Source organism: Macrobrachium rosenbergii, chromosome 15, assembly GCF_040412425.1.
Source record: "Macrobrachium rosenbergii isolate ZJJX-2024 chromosome 15, ASM4041242v1, whole genome shotgun sequence".
Lineage (NCBI taxonomy): Eukaryota > Metazoa > Arthropoda > Malacostraca > Decapoda > Palaemonidae > Macrobrachium > Macrobrachium rosenbergii.
The window spans coordinates 58,943,905-58,960,390 of record NC_089755.1 but is presented as its reverse complement, the minus strand read 5'-3'; the positions used below and the strand labels follow the sequence as shown (position 1 = coordinate 58,960,390).

Sequence of the window (16,486 nt, the reverse complement as noted above, 5' to 3'; positions counted from 1 at the left end):
AGGATCATTTTTTGGAAGTCACATATTTAATCTGCAAACAAAAAAATTGTTCTAATAAGGTTTAGTTTCAACACAATATCGAAAGGTTTTTTGTAACTAATCAACAAAAAATCTTGCATGCAACAAAGGGAACAGTTTTTAGCAATAAGTACAACTCTGAGATTTTATATAAATGTAGATGTTTGTCTGTCAGTAGGATTAGATATGCAATGTTATATTTTATATGGAAAATTCCCTGTAAATACATTTAGGTGTCCTAAACGTGGTGTTTGTAGAATATTTAAAACTTTGTACGACTGTTTATGAAAATGTTTATCACTAGGAATTTGTACGAATCTTAATGAAATTATTATCTCACTAGTGCTAAGGAATACATTTGTATGTGATACAGAATACGTTGCATTTTCAATCTTAAATTTGTAAATACTTTTATTCATTATTGGTAGAGTTACATAAACGTCAGCTTTGAATTTGTAAATACATACTCACTGAAGTGCTTACTGAGTTTGTAAATAGACTAGAATGAAGCATATATATTATATATATATTTTTAAAGGAAACATGATAATGTTTTACACTGATGGTACAACTTTGGCCTTTGAATTTAATGACAATCACAGTCTGTGTGCTGATATTCTCATGAGCCAAAGTAAAGGAATTTTAGTACTGAGGAAATCAGTGACCTTTGCTGAATAATAAGATTATGATTTTGACTTAAAACGCAATTTGAGTTTATACATTAATAACTCGACTTATAAGTTATGATGTTCAGCACCTGATAGGTGGCGTAGAATGCTCAGACCTAAGCATACATACATACATACATACATACATACATACATACATACATACATACATACATACATACATATTAACTGATAGGAGTTAGAGGGATGATTTGGCTAGATCAGAACCTATACACATACACACACATATATATGTATATATATACTGTATATATATATATATATATATATATATATATATATATATATATATACATATATATGTATATATATACTGTATATATATGTGTGTGTGTTTGTGTGTGTGTGTGTGTGTGTGTGTGTGTTAGAGTTTGTATTTCCATTTGCGTGAGTAAATTCTCAATAAGTTTGCCTTGAACCAAATACCTTCGGCGCCACCTTGTAAACTAAAATAACTATTAGCATTGCCTGCATTCCTAGAAAGGATTTATAAAAACATTAATTCAACTGACCTTAACTGAAACCCAGATTCTTTTACAGACACGCACACAAACTCACACACACACACACGCACACACATATATATATGATTGTAATCACTTTTGTGCGTGATTCATTTATCACACGTTGCCACAGGTGAAAAATAAGAGACTGGGTGTGGGTATATGTATGTTACATATATAATGTATACATATACACACATATATACATATAAATATATTTGCAGTTATGTATACATACATATGCATCCATACATACTATATATAATATATAACATTTAAGTTAGTAAATTGGTCACCTTGGAAAATTAAATGCTCAATTTTCTCCCTGAAGTCCTGTCTCAAATGATATCCTCTTCATTATATTTGAAAGTTTTGGTAAAAAAAACCAATGGATTTTTAATATCCGAAAATGCCTAGATTCTAAAATATTAGTGCCAATATTTACGTAATATATTTCCAACACGGATAAGACACAAGTGTATGAAAAATATATTGCTTCCTAAGAAGGTTAGATAATTATCATTACCAAAATACTCTTAGCAACTGTATCTTTATTTAGAGGAGGACATTATCACTTAATTAATGCAAGCCATGTGTATAATTCAATACAAAACTTGAATTAAATCTGTTGTCCATTCATCTAACAAAAAATCTGTATAACTGGTAAGATTGTATGCACAATATTTTGCAAATCATTGATGTACGACAACTGGAGTGTCATATCTTTAGGACAAAATTTTTCGGACAATTTTATTGTAAAAGGTACAACACATTGTCCTGCAAATGGACGAAATAAATGTCAATAAATTTCTAATCGTGGTTTATGTATACATCATTATCTAATTAGATATTCCTCTTAGACATATTTTATTTATACATGCTTTCCTAATTAGGTATCCCTCCAAGAGATATGTTTATCTGTACAGTATTTCCTTATTAGATAATCCTCTTAGATATATGCACACCCCATAGTGTGCCTCATGTGATATATTGTAGGCACTATTAAAGGGCGTCTGCATCGTACATTCAGCCCCTAGCTTCACCTTACTTATTTTTTAACTTCTATGGTCTATGGTCCATGAAATAGGCAACTCGGGAACCATTACTGGAATACAAAACAGTAAATGGAGAGAGAGAGAGAGAGAGAGAGAGAGAGAGAGAGAGAGAGAGAGAGAGAGAGAGAGAGAGAGAGAGAGAGAGAGAAGGATTTTGATTCTCACAGGGGACTGATGTTTTCCGTAAAGATTTGGCTTGACATGATATGGTTTTAGTGGAAATTTCAAATGAAATTCACTAAAGTACGATGGCAGAGATTCTGATATTTGAAAATATAATTAACAGGAAATAACATGTATATCGCGTTACCTAAAAGGTAAATAATCATAAAAAACTAGATATTTAAACCATTTGACAGTACGATCATGTCAAAACATCAATAAACCAACTTTACGCTTTCTAAAAATGTCTCATTTTAAGTTTTCAATTCACCAGCAGATGTCACTGTATGTTTGCTTGTGACGTAATGGGTTCTTCGAAGTGTCATTGCTTGCAGAGAAAATTTGTCCGTCCTTTGTTTGGGAAAGCAAGACACGGAAGCCTCCCATTGGCTGCTGAAAGATTTAGGGGGGTCTTTAGGGAAAAAGGACCGGTTGTGTGGGTGTTCAATTCACTCAGTCTCTTGCTTTTCTGTTGTGATATTTGAACATTTTCGTCGACTTGTAGGATTTGAGCAAGGTAAGTGTTATATTTGCCGATTGTTTTGTCGAGGTTAATATCTTTTCTGCAGTGAAATTAAGAGATATAAGTTGTAGGACGAATTTAACTGTGACTGAGAACCAGCTGTATCTTCTGGGGTAGACTACATTCCGCGAGGTCTTTTGGAAGTGGTGAATTAAATATGGTTGTCAAGGTGAGAAAGTAACCGGCAGGGTAAAGCAGCTTTTGTTCAAAAGTGAAGTGTCGAGTGCTGCTGCTGGAATTACTACGAAGATGGTGTTAAGTTCAATAGTGAAACGTCGGATATAGGTGAAATTACTACGAATTTGCTGCATTTTAATTTACTGTACAGAAATGTTTGACATGTTTTATTAAATAGGTCGCCTGTGCCAAGAGGTCTTGAGAACTGTTAGTGGAAATTTACAAGTTCCTTTGGTTGGAATTATGAAGGCTTCTGGAATGCCGGCTTCTAAGTTAGGTATATCTTAGGGTTAGGCTTTTAGGCTTTCAAAGACTTTTCTCCTAGTTATTTTTAACGTGAAATTCTCACGTTAAATATGAGCGAATGTTGCGTTAGTAAGTCTTTGGGCTTTCAGTGACTTAAAATTTTTAATTTTTTGTGAAATTCGTACGTTAAAGGTCAACTTGTTGGAATACTATCCTATTTTATAGGATTATCTTAAATACAAGGAATTCCTTCCCATATGAAATATCCTGTGCTTCATCATAAAATCAATCCGTATCTGAACCTGCCAGGTAATGGGTATCAGTGAAGTTAATTTTTATGATTTTATAAGATTTAATGACTAAAACTATTTTAATTCTTGTAAACTAGAATTTCAAACTATTATCGTAACGGAAGTTGGCTTTGCAATTCGTAGAATTTTTGAAAATCTGAAAATCACCAGCGCTCTATTAAACACCCGAAAAGCGTTTTCAATTTGCAGAATTTGTGAAAATCTGACAAATATCTGAAAATCTTGAAAGCTCGTGCATAAGGCTACTTAAGTCAATTTCGTCAAATGAACTACGCGATGAACGGAGTACCTTGTATTGAAGTGATTATTCTACGTAATTGGCGTTTTGCCGATATCCCTTTCTCATAAATTAATCTGTTGGAGTTTCACTAGTATTTTTGCCATTCATAATTGAAGTCAAGCTGCCTAGTGTTGCTGTAAAAATGTTGACTTTACGTGAATTTGTTACGTGAATTAAAGTGTATATGAATGAACTTATATTTGCCGAAGTAAAATTATACTTGACTGCATTGTTTGCGAAATGAATGTTTAGCGTACGAAGTTTACGATGTCACCGAATTGCAAAATTATTAGTTTAGTGTACATAAATTGATAGCTTCATAAGCAAATTTAATATTTGCCATTACGATACCTCGTAATTTTTGTAGAATTCAGACTATTGCTCAGGTTAAATATTGTACATATTTAATGAACTAGTTCAGAGTATCGTTGGCAGCACTTTCAAAGCGTGCATAATATACCAGGCTTTGCCGTAACAGAATCAATGGGCTTAGGACTTGGGTAGTGAAGTGGTGAAATTTTGGCGGGTTTTAGGAATAAGCAGTTACTGCGTCGAAAGCCAAGCGGGAATGAATTATGGCATACATTTTGTATAGTGCTGGGGGTAGGGGGTTAATGGGAGTAACCATGTTTTTTTTAAGTTACTGAGCCATTTGGACAAATGTGTTTTGATGAAAAGTTAAATTTCAAATATGGCATTTAAATCTGGTCATAATTCAACCAGCAGTACTTGTAAGTGATCTGCAGCAATTTGGAAATATTTTAATCTCGTGAATGAAGGTAAATTATGGAAGTGGAAAATTTTGGAAAACCGTTAAGTTTAGATATGTAAAGCTAGGAACCGCGGATTAACGTGGAAAAATGTTAAAATAAGGAACAAAGGTTTTCTACTGAAATTTAGTTTTACTGTGTTTTGAATTCATGTTCCAAATTGCCTGGTCATATTAACTGCAAGATTACCATCAATTTAAGCCGTGAAACTGCGTATTGCTTTTAAGAACGCGTTTGTGGTGATCAGACTTATGTACGTGGATGAGATGGCGTGTTTGGAAACCTGAGAACGCTCGCAAGAATGATTTTTTTAAATCCACGAAGGAGAATTAAGTGCATGGTCTTGAATGTAGCTGCTTCCATAGCTGGTGGTTTCAACTAGGTAAAATGGTTCGATATATTGATTGTGGTTTTTTTTGAGGTATTATTTATGCACGAGTGTTAAAAGCAAACTTTGAGTTAGTCGATGATTTGACTCATCGTTATGAAAATATATCCACGCTTCATTTTTTTCTAGAAGGCTGTAACTTTTCGTCCAAGTCGACCAACAGCCAAGCGATTAACTTCTCGAGACTATAAGATCAATATTTATATTAATACTTTGAAATAAAGGGAAAACTATAGGTTACTGGATAATCCAGAACGAACATTACTTTACACTTAATGTGATCAATACCATACAGCAGTTGGTCTTTCAAAGATGTCCCAAGGCAGCTTTTGAAATATTAAAGTTTGAAAAGATTTGAGTATCTGTTAAGCTTTTGGTTTCTACGTTGATTTAAGGCCGCTAGTGGATTGATCTTGGCTAAATCTTGTAATATTACAGGAGTAGGATAATTAAGTGGTCTGGCATTAAATTGTTCAGCTGCTTTGAAACGGAAGGCTGGTTTTACAATGATAAGGAAAGCGTATTCTTTGCTGTGAGTTTAAAAAAAAAAATTGCCATTAGTAGGTTTTGAGTGCATGTAGAATTCCACCATTTAGCTTAATGGTGTTGCTTAATGGCGTTTTAAAAGCACAAAACAAGCGTAGATATCTTTACAGGCTGCCTCAGATACTGAGCAGTGTCCAAGTGAAACCTTCGCTTCCCCTGTCCTTCTCCCCCACCCTGTCCATCTCCCCCACCCTGTCCTTCTCCCCCCAACCCTGTCCATCTCCCCCACCCTGTCCATCTCCCCCACCCTGTCCATCTCCCCCCACCCTGTCCTTCTCCCCCCACCTGTCCTTCTCCCCCCCCCTGTCCTTTCCCCCCACCCTGTCCTTCTCCCCCCCCCCCCACCCTGTCCTTCCCCCACCCTGTCCTTCTCCCCCCACCCTGTCCTTCCCCCCACCCTGTCCTTCTCCCCGCCGTCTTAAGTGATGTAGGCCGCTTGTCCCCTTAATGACACATACAAAAAGGATTCACATGACAGTTGCGATTTTGAAGTCTTAAAATTAAATGAATTCGTGGTGTAGCGTTGGTCCCGGCCTTAATGATTGTTTCGAAGCTTGTTGCAGCTCTTATGGTTCAACATAGTTACCCAAAAGATGTTATGTAGATGTCAGAATTTATTAATGGTATTTACTTCAGAAGTCATAATTATGTACAGTGTTAAGTGTAAGCATTAAAATTTTGATGCGTTTATGGTTTTATGTTTTCATATTTTCTTTGCAAGTACTGCAGACTATCAACTTTGCATTTAAATAACTGTACTGAAAACAGTTTTTAATATGGTGATTTTTATATTCGGTTAACTTTAAATTAACAAAGATTACATTTGATATTAAAGTCGCCCTTGGGCTGTGTTTTCGGAGGATCAGTCCGCATGCGTACCTTTCACTTTTAAACATTGTCTTCATTGTACCTGCTTTGTTAACAATTTTTTAGTGTTAATCCATTGTTCACAATTTGATAGTGCCAATTCATTTTGTTCAAGTTTTCGTTCCTCGGATTTGCTTTAAAGTTTTCAGCCTGAGACTTTACAGTGAGACAGGTGACTTTTAGTTGCATTAGGGTTTGAATGTTTGATTTACAGGACGGCTGGACGAAAGTTTCGTTTTGGTTTGCCAGTTTGTAGGTAGACATTAAAGTGTCCTTTGGTAATTTTATATTCAAAACTTGTGTAGCGAAATATTACTTTAGGAGGTGCAGCGGGAAATACTGCATTAAAATACCTGGTTTAAGTAGATTAAACGTAAAAAGCTCTATTCTAGGATTTTTGTTAGGTTTGCTGAATGTTTAAATTTTCTTTCAGAACAGAATAACAACTGGGAGGCAAGAGAATAACAACTGGGAGGCAAGAGAATAACAACTGGGAGGCAAGAGAATAACAACTGGGAGGGAATAACAACTGGGAGGCAAGAGAATAACAACTGGGAGGCAAGAGAATAACAACTGGGAGGCAAGAGAATAACAACTGGGAGGCAAGAGAATAACAACTGGGAGGCAAGAGAATAACAACTGGGAGGCAAGAGAATAACAACTGGGAGGCAAGAGAATAACAACTGGGAGGCAAGAGAATAACAACTGGGAGGCAAGAGAATAACAACTGGGAGGCAAGAGAATAACAACTGGGAGGCAAGAGAATAACAACTGGGAGGCAAGAGAATAACAACTGGGGAAGAATAACAACTGGGAGGCAAGAGAATAACAACTGGGAGGCAAGAGAATAACAACTGGGAGGCAAGAGAATAACAACTGGGAGGCAAGAGAATAACAACTGGGAGGCAAGAGAATAACAACTGGGAGGCAAGAGAATAACAACTGGGAGGCAAGAGAATAACAACTGGGAGGCAAGGCAAGGCAAGAGAATAACAACTGGGAGGCAAGAGAATAACAACTGGGAGGCAAGAGAATAACAACTGGGAGGCAAGAGAATAACAACTGGGAGGGAATAACAACTGGGAGGCAAGAGAATAACAACTGGGAGGCACTTCGTTTGGATGTTTTTGAATCTGCATCATACACGGATTTAGCTTTCAAGATGAAATGGAAATTGGTTGATAGTAACAAAGATTTTGAAAGGAAGGTTTAAAATATCTTAAGTTTCTAACAGTCTCAAACAGCTAGTGTTTTATTTCAACTACTGGGTAGTAATTCATAAAATGAAGCATTTTGACACATTGAGGTTTTGAAATTTTACCTTGAATTAAACTTTTCCCAATAGGAATCCTGTTCAGAAGCTAAGATTCTCACTTTTGAATCCGAAGGGACTAGATGAATGTCAAGTATAAAAACTAAGTTTGAGTGAAGGTAGTAAATCATTTAACCATTGATCTTTGTTGAATTTCCCAAGCACTTAAACTTTTAACAATTGATCCTTGTTGACCATTGATCCTTGTTGAATTTCCCAAGTGCTTAAACTTTGTAACTTGAAATTATTAGTGCTTATTTGGAGACTGTAGACCAGTATTTCTCGTATTAAATTGTGGCAATCTTCAAGTATAGGAATTAGTTTTGTAAACAAATTTATAGGAGACATTTAAGATATTAGCACTTAGCTATACAAAGTATCTGGGACGTGATGGGAGTCTGTACTAATCTGGCTTTCTTTTTCATGGTTTTGAGAAAGTTGTACGTGGAACCCTGCTCAACCTTTCAAGTCTGGCGAGTGGAGAAGCAACACAACTTCGAAGTTTATGGATATAACCCTAAAGTCACAGGTGAGAAAACTGGTTCAAAATAACTGTTCTGATACTTTGGTTCTGGAAATTTTCTTATGGTGCCAAGCTATTAAGGCCGAAAGTTGACAAATGTTCGAGAAACATCCGCGTGACATTTTAAATATTTGGAAATGCTTGACGTAATGTACTGAACTTCACACTCCACGTTTTCTCTTGAAAATAAAGTTTGTTCTGGTCATGAGTGTTGGTTTTGACTTGAATGTGAAGGCTCATTGCTCTAGTCGTAATATGGAAACTAATGTAAACACCTGTATTTGCAACTTGGAGGCAGTTCTAAAGTAATTTGTCTTAGATTAAAAGGATTTTAGAAAGGATTTTAGGACTTGACTAACATACATTTTCACTCCTTTTGACAGTAAATTTCACAAACCAATGATTTCATTTGTAATTCTTTATTTTAGGTTTGTGGTTAGAAGTCTTTGATTTATAGTGCACTTTGCGACTTCTTGCCTGTGATACAATCCTATAGCAGCAAGTACACATCATCACATCTTGTATTTGATGTATACAATACATCCAGCCTCAAAGCTGAGACCAGGCTCCAACGTGGTCAAGGAGGAAGGCGCAAGGTGACAGACAAGAACACAATTCCATCCAACTGGCGCAATTTCCTAAGACACGATGCCAACAAGACAGAGTTGTTCCAGTTCCTGGCAGACAAAGTTGCCCAGATGTCTGCCACAAATGTTGTCATTGCCACGAAAGGGTCTGCTGTCCTCAGCACTCATGAGGCTAGTCTTCAGGGACTGGAAAAGTGCTCTCATGAGGAAGCTGACACCCGCATCTTTCTCCATGCCAAATATGCCACAGAACATGGAGCCAAGACCATCACGGTTAAAGCAAATGACACAGATGTTCTTGTCGTTGCAGTCAGTGCTTTCTCCACTCTCCACAATCTAGGGCTAGAGAAGCTATGGGTGGCATTTGGCCAAGGCCAGAGCCTGCGCTGGATTGCTGTGCATGACCTGTGCAACTCTCTGGGCCAGGAGAAGGTGAATGGCATGCTCTTCTTCCATGAGTTCACAGGCTGTGATACAGTGTCAGCCTTCCGGAGCAAGGGCAAGAAGACCGCCTGGCAGACATGGAACATCTTTCCAGAGGCCTCCACTGTGTTCTCCAAACTGAGTCACTACCCTCTCAGAGTGGAAGAGAGTGACCTGAAGGTCCTGGAGAGGTTTGTCATACTTATGTATGAAAGATCCAGCACTGCTGGCACTGTGGATGAGGCTAAACTTGATATGTTTGCCAGAAAACAAAGGGCATATGAGGCCATTCCACCAACCAGGGGAGCTCTCCTCCAACACACCAAGCGTGCTGCGTACCAGGCTGGTTGTGTGTGGGGCAGGCCACCCAGTGTCAGCCACAGCCAGAGAACCCTGCTGAGTGGGGATGGCAAAAGTCTGGTGAAGCATGGCAAGTCCTCTGACAACCAACTCGCCCTTAGCCAAGAGTTGCCAACAGCTTACCAAATGTGGATGCAAAGCAGGCTGTCGGGAAAGGTGCAAGTGCTACAAGCTGGGTCTTCCCTGCACAGCTCTGTGCACTTGCAAATGTGAAGTCTAGATAAATATTGCCCTCTCTTCAGTAGATAATCTAGCTTGAGCATCCAACGTGTCATGCTATGCCTACCTTCTTATCCTCGAATTTTTCAAAGGTGTAGGTTGAGAGACCTATACATAGATTGGTTGCGTTTAGTCCGTATTTCTCTTTTCTTTTTATGGTTACAGTCTTAGACACAATGTTGTATGTGACCATACCATTACTATTTCAGTTGAAAATAGCATATTAGTTAAACTGTCTGATCACATGAATATACCATTAAATAAAAACAGTTGGTCTCTGTCTGCTAGCGCTGTGGATAGAAAAAAAAACTTTTATGGCAACCATTTTGTACGCCATCTTGGTTACAATTCATTTAGTAAGGGTTTTCAATAAAATGTGTGGTATGGAACATTTTTATAACCTAAAAGTCGAGGTTTAAAAAAAAACTGGCATATTCCATCCAATAGATGCTCCCAAACCAGTGAATCTCAACATAGATGGCGGCCATTTTGAAAAATAGCCGCCATCTTGATTTTCAGGTGGCCAGCGCCCTTTTCTAAGAGAGCGTAGTCTTAGGAATGTTTGTGCCAAATTTCATGCTTGTTTCACTATCTGAACGATTTTTACAGCAATCTGCTGCACTTGAAGGGAATCAAGACAGTTCTGAAGTTCACCATTTCGTGTACCGTCTGGAACTTCGATTTGTTGAAGAAACTTGATTCAGTGACCGCTCTATTGTACAATAATCACTTCCTGCAGCAGCTGTTCCTTGAAGGTGAATAGAACTGATATTTTTTTTTTACTGAAGTGGTGTAGAAATTTTTTTCCTGCAGTGCTGTTGGAGTATTGTATTAATGTATTTACAGGTTTTTCGTCATTTATCTTGCAGATGCCAAGTTTGCAAGCTGTTGAGCACTTTTCATAGTTAATTTTATTTTTTAGATTTATATGGATTTCCATTAGTAAACAATTTAAAAACTGCTGATCAGTATTTACAATGGATGTTTGGTTTTTAGTTCATTAATTGGAGCACTTTTCATAGTTAATTTTGTTTGAGATTTAAATGGATTTCCATTAGTAAACAGTTTAAAAACTGGTTATCAGTATTTACAATGGATGTTTCGTTTTTAGTTCATTAATTGGTTCAGAAAATTCACATTTGGCACACTGGTGTTTTAGCAAGCGTTTTGTGTTAGACAAGTTGAAATTTACAGATTAAAGGTGTTTTCAGTGGTTTAGAGAACTTTGGTTTTAAGAATTTTTGTACTTAAAGAAAAGCAGTGTTGCTCTTTGAAATTATTTTGTTTCTCAGTCCTAAGATATTTGCAATATTGGTCACTCGATACATATTGTTCCAAGTTCTTGACTGCTTTTTCTTTCCAGGTCTACGAAAATCACAGCTGCCAAGGCAATACTAGACAGTGCTCGGATATTCCTCAATACTTTCAAGAATCTCCCATGAACTTTCCTTCAAGCCAGTGCTCAGATATTCAACACACTTTGAAAAGAATCTCCTATGAATATTTCCTCAAGCAATCTGACACTTAACGGAATTGAGACAAGTCTCGAGTGTAATGTCTGTTTAGGCATTTTAATGGTTTGGGGAAGTATTTTAGGTTTAGTGAAGTGGGGAAAATTTTTCATAGGGTGTACTAGACAGGTGGCTTTTTCATGTCTTGGCTAATAGCTAATTGATCGATTTAGTTTTCTAAATGGAGACTTAATGCCAAAATCTCCGAATTTGGAAGTTGAATAGGTTTTGATATTTCAAACTAACAGTGCAAGAAATTTAAATTTAACTTCGAATAGTGAATCTTGGATGTATATGGCATTTGTTTTAAATTATTCAAACTACAAAAATTATGAATTTTAATATTTTGTGGTCATATTTTGCGTAGGATTATGCCGAGCCGAATTTCTACCGACAAATCTTGCTCTTCACTAAAATTTTTTTTTTCAAGGATTTAACTGTTTAACTTACACACACTATATTGACTGAATTTAAAATATTTTTTCCTAAGTTTGGTCATTACAGCTAACGTACCATTTGCAAACTCAAATTCGTTTTATTATATAAAAGTTTTGTTCTATATCAAAGCTGCTCATTGGTTACAACAGCTCATTCTGTGGTCTTTACATGTCGATTTAGCAACGAGAGTAACAAAAAACGTTGAATTTTTAAGAGCTGCTTGCTACGATAGTATTTCAATAGAATAACTTCTTGACGAAACTAACATTTCGCTGTTTTTACGTTACGTGATTTTGATTATTCATGTGCATAATTTATTATTTTCGCAATTTGATTTTTAAATTCAATACGTATGGTATGTCTTCAATTAAAGCTTCAAAATTCAGATTATCAATTTGCTATATATCGAGTCAAGATAACCATAAGGAAATTAAGATTTAGCCGAGACGAAGTGAAATGAAGAATAAAAAACTTACCTCGTGTGAAGAGCAACACTTGTTGAAGTATAGGTATCATGTACATAATTTATACTTGTTAACCTTAGTCTAGATTAGGCGTTTTTCTTGCTTAATGGGTCATAGGTTAAATTAATATGCAGGTCTTATTAGCCTTAGTTTATAAACTGAATCTTTTGAGAAGTATATTGAAAGGCATAAATTTTAGAGGTAATGTGTTAGCTACCCACCCCCCAATAACTTTCCATCAAACATTTTAATATACAGCCATACTTTCTATTTTGCATTCCCATTCTCGCACTTTCTCACTTTGAGGCCTCAGTCTCACAATGCCATCATACTTATCACTAACATTTTCATACTTTTCTCAGCTTTTCATACTCCATCACTCACGTTTTCATACTTTTCTCAGCTTTTCATACTCCATCACTCACATTTTTCATACCTTTCTCAGCTTTTAATACTTTTATCACTCACATATTCATACTTTTTATTCTCGCATTTTCATACTTTTCTCTTTACTTCCATGTTTCTCTCATTGTACTTTTACACCCATACACACGCAGTCGCGCGCGCACGTCATCGAACTTCTCCCATAACTTTTCTTATTCTTGTATTTGATCAAACTTTAAACATTCGCAGTGTCCTTCATGCTATTCTCACCCTCATACTCACTTTCTCTCATATTTTCATATTTTTTTCACATTTGCACTCAAACTAATTCACTCGCTCACCGTATACCTTACATATTCACTATCCTTACGCTCAGTACTTTCTCTCTCTCTCTCTCTCTCTCTCTCTCTCTCTCTCTCTCTCTCTCTCATATTTCTGAATTTAACGCAATGTACTCTTTTCATACATACTGTACCACCTTTCTCTCTCTCTCTCTCTCTCTCTCTCTCTCTCTCTCTCTCTCTCTCTCTCTCTCTCTCTCTCTCAAACACATTTCTGAATTTAACTCAATGTACACTTTCCATACTCCACAGTGTACCCTTTCTTCTCTCTCTCTCTCTCTCTCTCTCTCTCTCTCTCTCTCTCTCCCCCTTTTCATTTTTCATGTACATGCACAACTCATGTTCCTTGTTCCCCACCCGTCTCCCTTCCTACCCCTTTGCCTTTTTATCCTTCAATTTTTCATATCTCCATTTATCTAATGTTTTTGCTTACTACACTTTTTAATACCATCTTTTTATTTTCCTAACTTATATTAATCTCGACTGATCTTATTTCTTGTGTGGCTCCTGTTTCTAATGTCTTGTATATTGATACTATTTGGCTCCTGTTTGGGTCCCTTGTTTATAAAGGATTGCTTAAATTGCTTTTCGCTAATTTAAAGCTGTTTTTTGTAGTAGGGTTGCTTTGAGTTTTGCTCTTGTTTTGGTTTGTGATTAGTTTTAGTTTATTACTGTTTGACCTTAATGCCCTGGCGAGGTCGCTGTTTTTTTGCTTTTGTAGGACTACTTCAGCTCTTTCTATATTGAACGGTTCATTTTATAATTGGTTTTGGCATTAAGTCTGGTAGATGCCCTTCCTGACTCAAATCCTCACCTAGGTATCTGGGCTTGGGACTGGCTTTGAGTTGGGCTGGCTTGGCCCTCAAAGTGGCTAGGTACTTTGTTTGTGAATTGCTAGCGTCTGTGGTCGCTCGTATGCGCTTTGAGGTTTGTCCAGTTGTCATTTAATATTTTGTGATTATATTTTTGTTTGGTTACGCTAAACTGTTTAACATTACTTTCAGCATAGTTATTTTAGGGAATCTAACTGGTTTTGCATAATTTGTTGCATTGCGAAATTTTGCATATTTTTACCTATTTCATAATTTTCATAGTTCTGCCTATGAGTTTACTAATCGATTTTTTGATGTTTTCCCTGAGTTTTTGCTCAAGTTTTAACTTTTAGTTGTGGATTTTGTATTTTAGCCTGTTTTAGCTTCTCTTGTGGTGTTAGGTTGTGGTTTGTGTAAGCTGTTTTGTGATGTGTGTAGCTTGTTTTGCTGTGGTTTGTTAGCTGTTTTTGTTTTAACCTGTTTTGGTTTAAGTTCTGTTTTGTTATGGTGTTCACTTTTGTGGTTTTTAGTTTTTGTTGTGGTTTGTGTAAGCTTTTGTTGTGGTTTGTGTAAGCTTTTGTTTGGTTTGTGGTTTGTGTAGGCTTTTGTTTGGTTTGTGGTTTGTGTAAACTTTTTTGGTTTGTGTAAGCTTTTTTGGTTTGTGTAAGCTTTTGTTTGGTTTGTGTTGTGTAAGCTTTTGTTTGGTTTGTGTTGTGTAAGCTTTTGTTTGGTTTGTGGTTTGTGTAAGCTTTTGTTTGCTTTGTGGTTTGTGTAAACTTTTGTTTGGTTTGTGGTTTGTGTAAGCTTTTGTTTGGTTTGTGTAAGCTTTTGTTTGGTTTGTGGTTTGTGTAAGCTTTTGTTTGGTTTGTGGTTTGTGTTAGCTTTTGTTTGGTTTGTGGTTTGTGTTAGCTTTTGTTTGGTTTGTGGTTTGTGTTAGCTTTTGTTTGGTTTGTGGTTTGTGTAAGCTTTTGTTTGGTCTGTGGTTGTGATTTTTCATTCCGTGCTGTTGTAATTTTGTAAATTTGCTCTCCATTTGCTGTGACATTGCTCTTCTGCTTTAGCAATTGCTCGCTTATTTGGCTGTTCTTGCCTGTTGCCAATTTTCGCTGATTTTCCTCTTTAATTTAGACTTCCCGTTTTATTGCTGCTGCTGTTTGTCCACTGGTATGTTTTCGTTTGCTTTTAAGGTATGTATTAAAGCCCGTTCTGAAGTGTGCTATGTTTACAGGTTGCAATATTAGTATGACCAGTCTAATTCTCTTTTTATTGGGTTATTGTTGGTAATTTTTTCGTTGATGTGGAGCCTAAAGTCAGTCTCTCTCTCTCTCTCTCTCTCTCTCTCTCTCTCTCTCTCTCTCTCAACTCTTGCTCTCACCCTTATCTTTTTTTACCTGGAAATGGAAAGACTTAAAAAAATCTACTCTAACGTTCATATGACAGTTGCCTCTCTCCCCAACGGCCCCCCTCCTTTCCTCTTCTGGCACCTGCAGATTGGAAACTCATTCCTCTTGACTAAGCACTAGAATGTTGTACAGAAAGAGACCCTTAGCATTTAACTGGAAAATCCTAAAGTTTATTTGGCCTGTTATTTTTCATGTCCCGGGCTTATTCATTCTTTCACTGGTGTTCTGAGAGGTTTAACAGTTCTAAAGTGTTCAGATGAATACATTTTGAAGTTGAAAGGTTGATTAGTACTCGGATGTTGATAATGTGAGCTTTGTTCAATCACAGTTCCAGTGTTTTTCAATCTGGCATTTTTACTCTGACGTATGTAGTCAAAACAAGTTTTTTGCACTTTTTTATTGTGAAGTTAATTCAAAACCTCAAAAGTTTGTAATTTATTTTCTAGTGATAACTTTTTACATAACGTAAATTGAAATTGGCAATTCTTGGTCTTGTATTGTAGATGATGACAATGTTTAGATGGTACATATGGTAAGGTCAATTATGTAAGAGTATTGTCTTTACTGTGAATGTAATACGTACTAAAATTTCATTGACAAAAGTTTTCAAAATGAAATTTCAATTGTGTATGTAAGTAGTGCGTAATAGTATATGTAAAAAAGTGATTGTGATTCTAAAGGTACTTTGGATCCTTGTATTGGTTCTTATGTAATTTTTCCTTGGTAATATTGTAAAGTAAATGGTAAATGTATTGTAAAGTAAATGGTAAATGTGTTTTAAAGTAAATGGTAAATGTGTTTTAAAGTAAATGGTAAATGTGTTTTAAAGTAAATGGTAAATGTGTTTTAAAGTAAATGGTAAATGTGTTTTAAAGTAAATGGTAAATGTGTTTTAAAGTAAACGGTAAATGTATTTTAAAGTAAATGGTAAATGTATTTTAAAGTAAATTGTAAATGTTTTGTAAAGTATTATCCACGGGTCCATCTGGCCTTTGCAATACTTTTGTTACTCTTCAAATTGACACTGGGCTCACTTAAAAATGACCAGATGGGTTTATAAATGTCCATTTTGTCTTTAAAGTTACTTAACCATTAATGTCTATGAAATAAAGGAGGGATAAAGATCACTTAAATCAATTCTAGGTGGAAAATGTATGGTTAACTTCCCAGTAGC

At 36.1% G+C, this 16,486-nt stretch overlaps 1 long non-coding RNA gene across 2 annotated transcripts; it reads left to right on the top strand.

Moving 5' to 3' along the window:
• Window positions 1-2,798: 2,798 nt before the first annotated feature.
• On the top strand, window positions 2,799-15,845 carry LOC136846815 (uncharacterized). 2 transcript variants are annotated; one of them, XR_010855547.1, is made up of 4 exons: window positions 2,799-2,944; window positions 8,282-8,376; window positions 10,569-10,714; window positions 11,323-15,845. It is a non-coding gene; the product is annotated as an uncharacterized lncRNA (long non-coding RNA). The 2 variants fall into 2 exon arrangements; XR_010855548.1 differs by having other exon boundaries at window positions 2,812-2,944; window positions 8,286-8,376.
• The last annotated feature ends 641 nt before the right edge of the window (window positions 15,846-16,486 follow it).